General features: G+C 46.0%; 1 long non-coding RNA gene across 1 annotated transcript; it reads right to left on the bottom strand.

Annotated features, from left to right (window-relative positions):
- Positions 1 to 8,543: 8,543 nt before the first annotated feature.
- LOC309397688 lies at positions 8,544 to 8,826 on the bottom strand. Its single transcript, XR_014176307.1, has 2 exons — positions 8,793 to 8,826; positions 8,544 to 8,738 (listed from the first exon to the last, which is right to left on the bottom strand). It is a non-coding gene; the product is annotated as an uncharacterized lncRNA (long non-coding RNA).
- Between the last annotated feature and the right edge of the window lie 5,932 nt (positions 8,827 to 14,758).

Below are 14,758 nucleotides of genomic sequence, written 5' to 3'. Positions count from 1 at the left end.
ATGCTAATATCTAACACCCCTCCCCTCCTAGATGGGACGTTGCGGTAGGTGACATAGTCCTTTAGGTAGGTGGGTGTTTGTCTTGCTCGGGAGGAACGTCGGAGTTCAGGTTGTGTTGAAGTACTTGCAGGATTGGTTTCCTGTTGGGTTGAAGTAGTTGCAGGATCGGGTGCTTTTTCTGTTTCTGGAGGTCTTGCGTTTTCGATGCTCTTTTCCCTGGTATCTTGTTCGGCTGCGATGACGGGGGTTTGCTCAGCGGCTGTGATGACGGGGGGTTGCTCAGCTGCGTGCGTGATGTCCTGTCCCCCGCTTAGCTCGCCGGTGTCGTCGTTTCCTGGGATGAAGTTTCCCTGCGGTTGTCTTTCTGTGGACAGGAAACTTTCGCCCTCATCCCTTAAGTTGGAGTGTGCTAGGCGACCTCGAAGCTGATCGATGTGCCTTCTCCAATTCCGCCCATCTTCAAGCTCTAACAAATACGATCGAGGGCCCATGATGCCAATGACCCTTGCCGGTATCCACAATGTCCCCCCTGTGTAATTTTGAGCATAAACAGTGTCTCCTTCTCTAAAAGATCTGACCTTACTTGTAGAGTCTGGGGGAGCCGAGGTAGAATAATTCGGGTGGAGCCTGTCCAGGTGAGATCGTAGGCGGCGACCCATTAGTAGTTCAGCGGGGCTTCTACCCGTCGTTGCGCTCGGGGTAATGTGTTGAATGAGGAGGTAATGGTCAATGCGTGTTTGCCAATCCCCCGGGCCCATCCTGGCGAGGGCCTCTTTCGCGAACCGCACCATTCTTTCTGCCTGACCATTGGACGCTGGATGGAATGGCGCGATGAGGGCGTGTCTGATTCCCAACCCTGCTAAAAATGTTTCGAACTGCATGGCCGTGAATTGGGGCCCGTTGTCCGATACTAACAGATCTGGTAGACCATGGGTGGCGAAAAGCCGCCTAAGAACCTTTATAACTGCCTCTGCCGTGGTTGATGTCATTAGGACTACATCCAACCATTTAGAATAAGCATCTACAACTATGAGGAAGGTTTGACCCTGGAATGGCCCTGCAAAATCAATATGAATGCGTGACCAGGGTGCCTTGGGTTTCTCCCATTCTGTGGCGGGCGCTTCCGGGGGTGCTGGTCTCGACTCCTGGCATGGATCGCAAGTGGCCACCCACTCCTCTATTTCTTTGTCCATATTGGGCCACCACACATAACTTCTCGCTAACGCTTTCATTCTCACGATCCCCGGATGCCCCATATGTAAAGCATTCAATACCTTTTTTCGTAGCGCAAAAGGAATAACAACTCGATCCCCCCACAACAAACATCCCTGTAACACGGAGAGTTCGTCCCGTTTAGACCAAAACATTTTGAATTCCGGGCCCACATTTCCCTTTGGCCACCCCCTCCATACCCAAGTTTGCACTTGTTTTATTAAATTGTCCTTCGAGGAGAACCTTGCAACGTCGTAAGAAGAAACCGGTCCCGAATCCAAACAGTCAATGAGCAATACCGGTACTTCTGGAGTGGGGTCTGGCAAAATGTCTGGTAATGGGCAACGGCTGAGCGCATCTGCGTGCCCTAGAGTGGAGCCCGGTCGATGAATTAACTTGTAAGAGTACGCAGCCAGGAAAACAGTCCACCTGGTCATACGTGGAGAAAGGGAGACCGGAGTGGGGCGATTTCCCGCCAAAAGTCCTAACAGCGGTTTGTGATCAGTAATGAGTTCAAAATCGCGGCCGTAGAGGTATTCATGGAAACGTTTCACACCTGCAACGGCAGCCAATGCTTCTCTGTCCATTTGGCTGTAGTTCCTTTCGGCCGATGAAAGAGTTCTGGAGTAGAAAGCAATGGGTGCTTCTTTCCCGTCGGGCATCCTGTGGCTGAGGACTGCTCCAACCCCGAACGGCGATGCGTCGCAGGTCAATACCAGCGGGAGGGTCTGACTGTATTGTACAAGTAGTGAGTCAGTGGTGAGCAGGCGCTTTACCCCGGCGAATGCTGCAGCTTCTGCTCGTCCCCATCTCCATGGTGCGTTCCTCTGGAGTAGACGGTGTAGTGGCTCAGCAACGGTCGCCTTCTGTCTCAGAAAAACGCTGTAGAAATTAAGTAGTCCGAGGAAGGCCTGCAACTCGGTTTGATTTCGTGGTGTGGGGGCGTCCTGGATCGCCTTAATTTTCTTTTCAGTGGGGTGAATTCCCTGACCATCAATTCTATAACCCAGGAATTCTACGCTAGGCACGTTAATTTGGCATTTTTCTTTTTTCAGGCGGAGACCCTTCTCTCTGATTCTGGCCAAAACCGATCTGACTCTTTTGTTTAGTTGCTCCTCGTTTGCAGCGGACACCAAGATATCGTCAAAATATGGGACGACTCCCGGTATCCCTTGCAACAGTCGTTCCATGACGCTCTGGAACAATCCTGGAGCAATACTTACGCCGAATTGTAGCCGGTTGCATTTAAACGCTCCTCTGTGCGTCACTATAGTCTGGGCCTCCGCTGTGGCGCTATCTACTGGCAGTTGCTGGTAAGCTTGTGCCATATCTAATTTAGCGAAAACTTTTCCTGGCCCCAATGAGTGCAATAGGTGCTGTACTACGGGCACCGGATATGCGCTCTGTTGTAGCGCGACATTAATTGTGCATTTATAGTCTGCGCACAAGCGGACTGATCCGTCTGACTTAACTGGGGTCACGATAGGTGTCTCCCAACGCGCGTGATCTACCGGCTCCAGGATTCCTTGTTCCACTAACTTATCTATCTCTTTATCTATTTTTGGGCGGAGTGCAAAAGGCACTCGTCTCGGTTTAAGCCGGATTGGCGCCACATTTGGATCTAAATTGAACGATATTGGTTTGCCCACATACTTACCAAGACCGGAGCTGAACACATCCTCGAACTCCTTAAAGATCTTTTCAGCGCTGCTGTTTCTCACGGCGTTGATTCCGGTGACTTCTAATCCCAGGGCTTCAAACCAATCAAGCCCCAGGAGGTTCTGCAATGGCGCGCTGGAGATGGTCACGGGCAGCTGGGCTTCGATGTCCTTAAACTGGATGTGGAATGTGCCTTGGCCCACGATGGGGACTTGGTTCCCCTGGTAGTCTCGTAGCAGGACGTCAGGAGCGCGCAGTTGGCTCTTTCTGAGGCTGGGAATGGCCTGTTTCATGGATGCCCATGAAATGATCGTCAGGGTTGATCCTGTGTCAACCTCCAGCTCGCAGGGTGAGCCCTCCAAGAGGACTGTGACTTTCAGCCTTTTGGGCCGCTTAGGGCGGACCTGATGTATCGTGGTGAGATACGTTCGCAACTCCTCTCTCTGGGTCAACTCTATCTCATCGTCTATATCCTGAAAATACTCTCGTTGAGCGTCTTGGTAGAACGCTCTTTCGGCTCTCTGTGTGAATTCTCTCTGGGGATACGCTCGCTCACTTTCTTGTGAGTAATCTCTCTGGGAATACGCTCGTTCAGCTCTTTGGGGAGTTTCTCTCTGGGTAAACACTTGTGGATTTTTCTCTGGGCGCCCTTTTTGATTTCGCCAAGCCCCTGGGTTGGGCTTCTGTTGGCGGTACATGGGTGGCTGCCGTGAGGCAGGGACTCCGCTCCGGCACACTCGTGCGATGTGCCCAAGTTTGTTGCAGTGCGAACAAACAACGTTCCTGAACCTGCAAGTAGACCTGGGGTGATTCCCTCCGCAGCTTGCGCAGGGCGGCAAACGGGATCCGGGTTTCCCCCCAGGCCTCCAGTGACTGCTCTGCATTAGGTGACTGTCCTCGAACTCGGGATCCACGTAGTCGGGGCTTGCGTCTTCGTAGTGGACTCTGGTTTGTCTCGGTGCTGGCTGGGTTTCGTTGACCCTTCGTTGTATGGTCACTGCTGATTTCTCCGCTGATTCCGACGCTCTTGCTTTGTTCAATGCTGACTGTAGGGTTAGATTCGGGTTGGCTAACAGTTTCTTTTGCAACGAAATGTCTCTTACCCCACAGATGAATTGCTCTAAGATATGCTCTTCCAAATCCCTGTATTCACAGTGGGCTGCTATTCTTCGTAGAGCTGCAACAAATTGGTTAATGGATTCTCCCGCCTTTTGAGTCCTCATGTTGAACTCTTTGCGGCTGACATGGCGGGACGGTTTTGGCGCGTAATGTGTTTCCAAGGCTTGTTTCAGCGTCGCCCATGGTACTGCTTGTATTGGAGTAGGCGCGGTGAGGTCTCTGGCCGTATTGAAGACTTCCTTTCCGCAGTAGCCGAGGAAGATATTTTTCTTTCTTGCATCGGTGATCCCCGTGTACTCATTTGCTTCGAGGAAACACTCGAAGCGAATCATGAAGGCTTCCCATTCGTCGGTTGCTGGGTCGAAAGGAGCGGGGGGAGCATGCATCGCCATCTTCTCAGTTTGAATTTGCCGCGCTGCGGTGATCTGAGATGGCTGCCGGAATTTCTGCCGAATTCCTGGGCTGGATCAAATCCGGAGATTCTTGAAGTAGCGTTCTTCGTCCTATCTGTCTCTCAATCCCACCCTCGTCGCCAATGTTAGATCTGGGCAACGAGAGACAGACTGCGGACACGACGTGACTTAACAGCTCTTTATTAGTAATAGTAGTGATCCAGCTTACTCTGTGGTCTGAGGGTTCCCCTTTTATAGGGATGAGGCACGCCCATTGACCAATCAGAGGAATACCTGTTTCCCGCTGTAGGAGCGGACCTGAGGGAAGACTTATCCCGATATATGCTAATATCTAACACCTATCTTTCCCCCAGGCTTTAGAGAACGTCTGCAACAACGGATCCTTTGAGGCATTCTGTCTCGCCACTCTTGCATTGTCTGGTCGGTAAACATAAAGCTGGGAAATAATCAAGGTTGGCCTGAAGCCAGTTTAAACTAATTTCTTGGGGTCCAGCAATTAACTAAAACCTCAAAAGCTTGATTAATTCTGGCATGGCTCAGCAGGAGATCACTGATGTGAAGGGCCAGAGAAAGCAGGAGAGAGACGAGGACTCATCTCACTTTTCCATACATTTCATTAACGTCTTTTAATGGCACTCGAACCATCACACTGATGTCATGAATCGGGGGGCGAATTTGGAGTAAAAAGTGGCCCATTTCAAATATTGTAGATTTCCCTCTAAAGTGTTACTGCATCCTTTTGCTAGATGTCACAGAAAATGCTGTGCAGCCATTTTTTTTTTTTTGTTATTGCTCACAGCTACAGCTTGGGATGGCTCGGAGACTTAAAAGTGTGATTCTCATTTCTAAAGTCAATGCGTGGAGGAATAGTATCTCAGTTATTAATTTAAAAAGTTTCTTTTGTGATCTGAATCAGGTCCCTGTTCTTACCCAAGCCAATTGTTTTACGTATATCTCAGTCCTCATCTGTAATATGGGAATAGTAGTAGAGATAATATATACCCAGTGTTAATTATCGTTTGTTTCCAAGTTAGATTGGTTCCGCATGGAGCCTAGAATATAAAGCACCATACGGGATGGTTTTTTTTTCTGCATATGTGAACAATTTTAACTTTTTTCCTCCCATCTACAGTTTCTAAAATCTTTCTAGAGAAGACCCTGTAGAGGCACGAGATCTGCTGATGGAAACTGATTAAGGAGAGAAGCAACCTGGAATGAAGGAGAAACTTCCTAACAGTTAGAACAATTAACCAGTGGAACGGCTTAGCTTTAGAAGCTGTGAATCCTTCATCACTGGAGGCTTTTAAGAAGAGATTGGACAACCAATTGTGCGAAATGGTATATAGGGTCTCCTGCTTGAGCAGGGGGTTGTACTAGAAGTCCTCCAAAGTCCCTTCCAGCTCTATTTTGATTAAATTAAAAAATACAGACTGGACTCAGTTCCCTCTTCTCAGATCTGGTTACCCCCAAAAAAGTTTTAACCTGCAGATGAAAGAAGAAAAAGTAGAAAGACGGGTTTAAAAAGATGGATATGAATATGTTATTTTTCCCCAGTAACATGTCCTCAGGATGATAGGGGACTCTCAAAATTCCACACTGGTTGAGAAATTTGTGACAGTTAAAACAATTAATCAGTGGAACGACTTGCCTCCAGAAATTGTGGGTGCTCCAACACTGAAGAGATTGGACAGTCGTTTATTCAGACTAGTATACCATATCCTGCTTGGGCAGGGGGGTTGGACTAGAAGACCTCCAAGGTCCCTCCCAGCTCTATTTTATATTCTATCTCAGAAACAACTTAGGGTTAGACTGTTTGTTCCTACATGGGAGATTGTCTAGGAATGTTGGCTAGTTGACGGGATTTTAAGAAGGCACTCGTGGGTTTCATGGGGGTTGGACTAGAAGACCTCCAAGGTCCGTTCCAATTCTGTTATTCTGCTAATTCCAAGGTTCGTAATCTCAGCACATCTGGTTAAAGACGCTAACACAGAGCAAGGGCTGGAAAACACTGTTCTCATTCTGAATTAGCTCAATGTGAAAAGATTGCAACATCGCTGCATTTTCCTTTTGATCCATAACACCCTGGAATGTAATTTTCTGGAAGAAGAAGATGCTTAAGTCAAGTGGCTCGATTATGGTGCTTTCCCCCCAACTGCCTCTACCGTGTTTCCTAATGTTCAAACGGGAGGTCATCTAATCCAATCCACATGGCCAACGTAGGCTTGCCAAGGGCAGAATTCACCATCTGTTCAAAAAACCACTTTTCAGGCCAATTTCATCACCTTTTCTTAACCAGTGTCCTCTGCAGCATTCGCCACTGGGACATTTTTTTGCTCTTAATATTTAACAGGGATCCTTCTTTTCCTGCAGCTTTCAACCAATATTCTCCTACTCATTTTGGATGGATACTTCAGATAGATTTGAAGCAGTGGTGAAATTCAAGTTTTTTTTACTACCAGTTCTGTGGGCATGGCTTGGTAGGCGTGGCTGTGGTGTGGCTCGGTGGGCGTGGCAGGGGAAGGATACTGCATAATCTCCATTCCCACCCGACTCTGGGGTCAGTCAGAGGTGGCATTTGCCAGTTCTCTGAACTACTCAAATTTCCGCTACCGGTTCTGCGAACTACTCAACATTCCCACTACCGGTTCTCCAGAACCTATCAGAACCTGCTGGATTTCACTCTTGATTTGAAGGCCACCACGAATACTCCTCAAATTGTCCTTTTCTTTGACAGAGATTGGGCTGGAACCATTACCTAGCAAAAGTGGTTGAAGCTTTGTTTTTTTAAAGTCCAGAGTAAGGTGATGATATAGGTTGTCCTTGATTTATGGGCAAAATTGAGCCTCAAATTTCTGTGGTTAAGTGAGACATTGGTTGAGTGAGTTTTGCCCAGTTTTACGACCTTCCTTGCCACAGTGGTTAAGTGAACCAATGCAGTTGTTAAGTTAGTAACCCCGGTTGTTAAGTGAATCCTCCTTCCCCATTGGCTTTGCTTGCCAGAAGGTCGCAAAAGGTGTGATCGCATGACTTTGGGACCCAGCAACCATCATAATTATGAACCAGATGCCAAACGTCTGGATTTTGACCACATGATCATGGGGATACTAGAAAGGTCATGTGTGTGAAAAAACCACCCTAAGTCACTTTTTTCAGTGACTTTGTAACTTTGAAGGAACACTAAATGAACTGTTGCAGGTCAAGGACTACCTGTAGTCAGACGTTGCTCAGGAAGACAGACCCCTCTCCAGGGGTGGGCTTCAAAAATTTTAGCAAGGAATTCTCTGCCTGGTTGCTGGGTGGGTGTGGTCATGGTGGGTGTGGCCTAGTTGGCCTACTGCACCATGGTGGGAGGGGGACATTTTTGCCCTCCCTGGGCTCCAGAGATTTTCCTTGAGCCTCCAGAGGTTTTCCTCGAGCCTCTCCAGGCTCCAGAGGCCCTCCGGAGGCTGGAAACAGGCCGTTTCTGTCCTTCCCAAACTTCTGGTAGGCCTGTTTTTTGCCCTTCCCGAGCCTCCGTGCATGCCCTGCACTTACCTGCATCCAAAACTGGCTGCGTGGAGACTCCTGGGAGGGGCAGGATGGGGTTGGTGCGGCCAGCCAGGAGTGAGATTTGGGGGTTCTCCAAAGTGTACCGAATCTTCACTATAGGATTGTCTGAACCCCTGCGAACCCCCAGTAAGAAGAGGGAAGCAGTGCCGCACAACCACGCTTGCAAGATTCTGCTTTGGTTGTTTGATGATGTGCCATCAAGTCTTTTTTCAAGCAATAGATTCTCTCCATCATACAGTATTTTAAAATAGTTTTTATCTTTTTAATATTGTAAGCAGTCCAGAGTTACCCCATTTTAAGATGAATCATTCATAAATTTTACAAACAAAGAGACAAATAAACTCTCCCTAATCTGGGGACTTCCAGATCATCCTTTTCCTTGTTCCTAAAAGTGGTAATATGGCAAAGTTTGGCATAAGTACCATAAATCAGTGGTCCTCAATCTTTTCTTCACCACAGACCTCCTTTAAATACCTTTTGGGGCCTCTGGCCCTGGACCCCCAAGACTTAACTCAAGATTTATATGGATATTGATTGTTTCCTGATTGCTTATTTGTACCATATGACTATCATAAAGTGTTGTACCTTGGGATTCTTGATGAATGTATCTTGTCTTTTTATGTACACTGAGAGCATCTGCACCAAAGACAAATTCCTTGTGTGTCCAATCACACTTGGCCAATAAAGAATTCTATTCTATTCTATTCTATTCTATTCTATTCTATTCTATTCTATTCTATTCTATTCTATTCTATTCTATTCTATTCTATTCTATTCTATTCTACTCTACTCTACTCTACTCTACTCTACTCTACTCTACTCTACTCTACTCTACTCTACTCTACTCTCCATTCCATTCCATTCCATTCCATTCTATTCTATTCTATTCTATTCTATTCTATTCTATTCTATTCTATTCTATTCTATTAAGAATAAAGAATTCTACTTAAATCATAACATTTCTTTAATCCTTTGCAGATTCCCTGTGATCATGCCCCCCACCCCCTGGGACCTGAAGACCACAGGTTGAGAACCACCATCCAAAACATTTCCCTAAACAGGTTGTGGTCCTCCGCAAAGCTTCCTTTAAGTCCTCAATTTTGTAGAATTGCAGATTTGATTTACAGGGACATTTCTGCAACCACATCCAATTTGTCATTTTTCTTCTTCAAATCTGGTGGCCAGAAGAGAGCATCCTATGTGCCAGCAGCTCGGGACAAAATGAGTACAAGCAATCTAAGACTTTTTAAAGGTCCACCAGCTCACAATTGCAAAATAAGGTTTCTCAACCTAATGTCCAAGCCAAAGGATGGGAAAAAAATGTTCCTCATTGCCACTTGCCAGAGTGGTCCCAGAAACACGCATCTTTGGGAGCAAGGACATTTCATCACATCTCTTGGGGCACAATTTTTTCCGGCAGCTATCATGGAAACAGGAAACCATTCTTTAGACCAGATCTGAACATCTGAAGAAAATGATTTAAAACTTCTACTCTTAGGTCAAAGGGACCAGGAGATGACACCAAAGAAGACATCAATTCTCTTCAATAAAGGCTGGTCAAAGACCATAATAAAGGTATTTGATTTGATATGGTCTCTTCAGTGGTGGATTGCTCTTACTGTCGCTGCCAGCACACTGATCGCAGTCTGTTTGTGCACGTGTCTGATGTGCGCTGCGCACGCATGCACAATCCACCGCCCTGGTGACACCCAGCTGCTTGTTGGGGCTTGCACAGGCAGTGTGCCTTTGGCATAAATACAGCTATAGAGCATGGGCAGGCCAAACGAGCCACCATACCGGTATGCTGTCAGTTGCTCCAAGCCACTACCGGTATGGCTGTTCTGAACCAGCAGCCACCCACCTCTGGGCCTCTTCAGTGATGATTAGCAAGCATGTGGATTTCCAAATGAAGTAGGCAAAAGGGTAGCAATCAGAGACCCATTGGGAACATTTCTCTGATCCCAATAAAGGAGAATATCTTTGTAGAAATGAGGGGTCCTTGGTGCTCTCTGAGCTTGGTTGTTTTCTTGCAGATGTTTAGTTACCCAAACTACTGTATTTTTCGGAGCATAAGACGCACCTTTTTCCCTCAAAAAGGAGGCTGATAATTTGGGTGTGCCTTATACACTGAATACAGCATTATTTTTGCCTCTCAAAAACCTTGCCCCCTTCACCAAAATGGCCATGCATAGCCTTTAAGAGGCTTTCAGGGTGCTCCTGGGGGCTGGAGAGGGCAGAAATGAGCAAAAAACAGGCTGTTTTTTGCTCAATTTTGCCACCCCAGCTCCCAGGAGCACTCTATAAGCCTCCTAAAGGCTATCCATGCCCTTTTTTGGACAAAAAAATGGATCCTTCGAGAAAAATGGGCCATTTTTTGCTCGTTTTTTTTGGGGGGGGGGGACAGGAGCACTCTATAAGCCTCCTAAAGGCTATTCATGCCCTTTTTTGAAAAAAAAACTACAGGACCGTTTTTGCGGAAAATGGGCCATTTTGGGGAGGTCTGCAGAGTGCAAAAACTTTTTTAAAAAAATTTGCCTCTTCAAAATCTTGGTGCGTCTTATACTCCGGTGTATCTTATACTTCGAAAAATACGGTAGGTAGTGACATCAAAGCTAGTCTTGATTATCATCAGACTAGCACTGATGATGTTATCTAGTTTGGGCAATGAAACATCTGTAAAAAAACAATCACACTCAGAGAGCACCAAGGATCACACAGTCCTCTACAGCCTTCTTCAACCTGGTGCTCCCCCCCCCCTGCCAGATCACACCTTCTGGAATGTCCAAGATTTGAGGACTGTTAGAGTGGCAGTCCCAGTTATCCAGAAGGGACCTCCTCGTCTTCTTCATCTTATAAAGCATCTGGTTTTTGAATGAATTCCTGGAACGCAAATAGACTTTTACGGGAATTCAATGGGCATCGAATGAGAAACCTCAACTTTAGTAATGTTGCACTTAAAAATGTCCTGGTTATTCTGAATATTTGTCACTCATATTCACCCTCCCTCTTCTTTTGAATACCTTTTATTCCAGCTGGTTGTTATTGAACGTTGCCATGTTTTCCTTTCCCTTCTCCATCCTTTATTCCTTTTGGGCCATCATAGTTGTTAGCCAGGAGGATGATTTTTAACAATAACATCCTGAGAGTTTTTCCATGTTTATACATAAATCAGGAATGGAAAATAAATGATCCCGGAGGACAGGACGTCTGAGGACATTCTCCTAAATCAACATTCAAATCCCTGATGTTTGGGGATAATCAATGAAATATGTTTTATTTTTCCTCCCAAAGAGATTGGCAAGAGAAATGAGGATTTAGAGAAGCTCACCTAATTGAAAACTCCATCCAGACTGCCAGAGAGAGGCACTTCCCCCCCCTAATGTTAGACTGTGAATACCTTACAGGCTTCCTTCTTCTAAAGCTTGATGAAGTCAACTGGGATGTTTTTGAGAGATGTGACTCAGCTCTCTCTACTTCTCAAGATCCTCTGGAATCATGAATATAGCAAGACAAACTGCCTGCCTGCTTATATAGGTTGGACAATGGCCAGTCCAATAACTAGGTTGGTTAAAATATAGGAGGAAACATCCCATGGATGGACCTTTAAGACTGGTGAGATAATGGTCTCCCCTCCATGCTTGCAATAAACTTCTATGTTTAACTTGCGTTCTAACTTCACCTTAGGCATGAAAGTCTTCTAGGAGGTCTCCAACCTTGGCAACTTTAAGACTTGTAGACTTCAACTAAATGCCGAAGGTGCACGGAACGCTGTTACCTTCCCACCAAAGGTGGTCCCTATTTTTCTACTTGCATTTTTTACGTGCTTTAAAACTGCTAGGTTGGCAGAAGCTGGGGCAAGTAACGGGAGCTCACTCCATTATGTGGTGCTAGGGATTCGAACTGCCGACCTTTCTGATCGACAAGCTCAGCGTCTTATCCACTGAGCCACCGCATCCCTTATAAAGCGGTATAGAAGTCTGGTACTATTGCATATTTGCACCATCCTCCTTCAGGCGCATCAGAATGAATAAAGGAATTCATTTGAAGAAATGCTAATTAAGGCTATCTCCCCCTGCCCCCATATTGGGACCAGCAGGGTGGGTGGGTTAGGAGGCAGGTGAGGGATGAAAGGGGGGAAGGCTAAGAAAAAAATTACACTCCCAGCAGCATCCTCTACCATCTGCAACAATGAAATGAGCTCAGGGACACGACCGATAGCAATTAAGAGAACAAGGTGGAAAAACAGAAGCCAGATTTCCGCACTCTGTTACTCAGTTTCCCACTCAGATGTAGAAAAGACTTTCCCTTTTTAGGCACCATAGCACTATCTCTGCCTAGAGGGAAAACAGCAGCCTCCACCGAAGAAAATCAAAACACCATTAGGGAAAAAATGGAAGAAATTCTCAAGCATCCCAAGAATGCAATAGAATAACAGGAGCGTCTCCTGCAGGGGGGGAAACCCATGGCGAGGGGCGCAAGACCAATTCTGGTGCACCGTTAATGGGAGCTGACTGGGAAGGCAGCCAGGCTCCTAACAGGCAGCCTTCCCTCCTGCATGTTATAAGAAGGAAATTCCATTTGCGAAAGAAATCTTGTATGCATCTCAGTTTTCTGGTAGTGGGCTACCAAGCATGAATAACTGACGCAGTCTGCAGAATTTTGTCTGGACATGAAAGCATTGAGAGTTTCTGTGTCCAGCCCACATAGTGCCTGCCTGCCTGCCTGCCTGCCTGCCTGCCTGCCTGCCTGCCTGCCTGCCTGCCTGCCTGGCTTCCTTCCTTCCTGCCTTCCTTCCTTCCTTCCTTCCTTCCTTCCTTCCTTCCTTCCTTCCTTCCTTCCTTCCTTCCTTCCTTCCTTCCAGAGGTGGTATTCAACAGGTTCTACCCAGTTCTGGAGAACCAGTAGTGGAAATTTTACATAGTTTGGAGAACCATTAAATACCATTTCTGACTGGTCCCGCCCCCATCTATTCTCTGCCTCCCGAGTCCCAGCTGATTGGGAGGAAATGGGGATTTTGCAGTATCTTTCCCTTGGAGTGGGGTGATTATGGGGATTTTCTAGTATCATTCCACTAGAGTGGAGAGGGAATGGGGATTTTGCAGTAAACTTCCCCTGGAGTGGGGAGGGAATGGGGATTTTGCAGTATCCTTCCCCTGGACTGGGGAGAGAATTGGGATTTTACAGTATTCTTCCCCTGGAGTGGGGAGGGAATGATGATTTTACAGTATCCTTCCTCTGCCATGCCCACCAAGCCTATCTTATGATAACCAGAATGTAGAAGAAACCATGGTTTGACAGAGCAGGAATGGGAATAAAGACTTAAGCATGGGTGGGGTTGAGAGGCACCATTGCTACCTGGCTTTATGTTAGGTGCTGCAGAAGCCAAAAGCCCATATTCTATTTTGCAACTGAGATGTAACCTTTTTGTCTTGAGTGGCTGTCATACCTTCATTGCAATGTTATTCCACCCCACCCCCCCACCCCCATTCTCTTTGCTTTAACACATCCATCAGTCAGAACTTAATGAAACCAATCACCCTTTTATGAAATGGAAATGGCAGCCAAGATTTGGAGAAATACCACAGGGAACCACCTAAATGACTGGATTTTTAGCAATGTAGAAAGCTGACTTCCTTTTGTTTGTCCATTCAAACTGAGGCTAGAGCAGTGTTTTCCAACCTTGGCAACTTGAAGATGATGGGGAATTCTGGGAGTTGAAGTCCAGACATCAATTATTTTAGAAATGGGCTGGGAGGTTGGGATGCCTGGTGGGTGGAATAGGAACGAGTCATTTGCCAAGTTACCTACTCCAGAGCAGTTCATATTAATGATTGAAGAAAGGAAAGTCTCCTTCTAATCATCTACTAACAGCATGTTGCAAATGCAAATGAATCAGCAATGCAAATTGATTGGATTTGAACTGTTTCAATAAACAATGTATTGAAGTCTTGCAAAAAAAAAAAAAAGGACCATTTCCATTATTCCTTAAACTTGTACATGGGCTTTTAGCTGCCCTCTTTTTTCTTCACAAGAGAGAAGACTGACTCTTAGTGGAGGAAACTTTGCATTACAACTTTTGACCAAAGAAGAAACAAAAGAAATAATTCCTAAGTGGCTGGAGAGGACAACCAGATGCTCACACACAGGGAGAGTCCTTCTATATTGGGGTAGACAACCCAATGTGGCCACTAAATCATTGCTAGACCAATTCTCGAATAAAGCTCATTCGTCTGGAACTCGCACTGCATATCGGACATTAATACAATTGAGAGAGTCCAGAGATATTTTGCGAGAAGAGTCCTCCACTTCTCTGCTCCCAACAGAATCCCTTATGCCACCAGGGTTGGAATTTGGGGCTTAGAAAACTTAGAACTACTCCGCCTTCGTTCTGACCTAAGCATAGTACACAAAATTGTCTGCTACAACATCCTACTTGTCAATGACTACTTCGGCATCAACCACAACAATACACGAGCACATAATAAATACAAACTTAAGGTAAACTGTTCCAAACTCGATTGCAGAAAATACGACTTCAGCAACCAAGTGGTCAATGCCTGGAATGCTCTACCCGACTCTGTGGTTTCTTCCCCAAACCCCCACAACTGTAACCTTAGACCTCACCCCATTCCTAAGAGGTCTGAGCACCCCAATGTGCCTACTGTCCCTATCCTAATGTTCCCTTTTATTCGTATCCATTTCATGTATTCATAATCATGTTTATACTTATATCTGTTATCTAATACCTGATGAAATAAATAAATAAAAATAAACAAATTAATTAATTAAAAAAACAGTCATGAACT

Source organism: Natrix helvetica (genome assembly GCF_964273705.1).
Source record: "Natrix helvetica genome assembly, chromosome: 11".
In the NCBI taxonomy this organism is placed as follows: Eukaryota; Metazoa; Chordata; class Lepidosauria; order Squamata; family Natricidae; genus Natrix; species Natrix helvetica.
The sequence above is the reverse complement of the archived record's forward strand: the minus strand, read 5'-3'. Positions and strand labels throughout refer to the sequence as shown.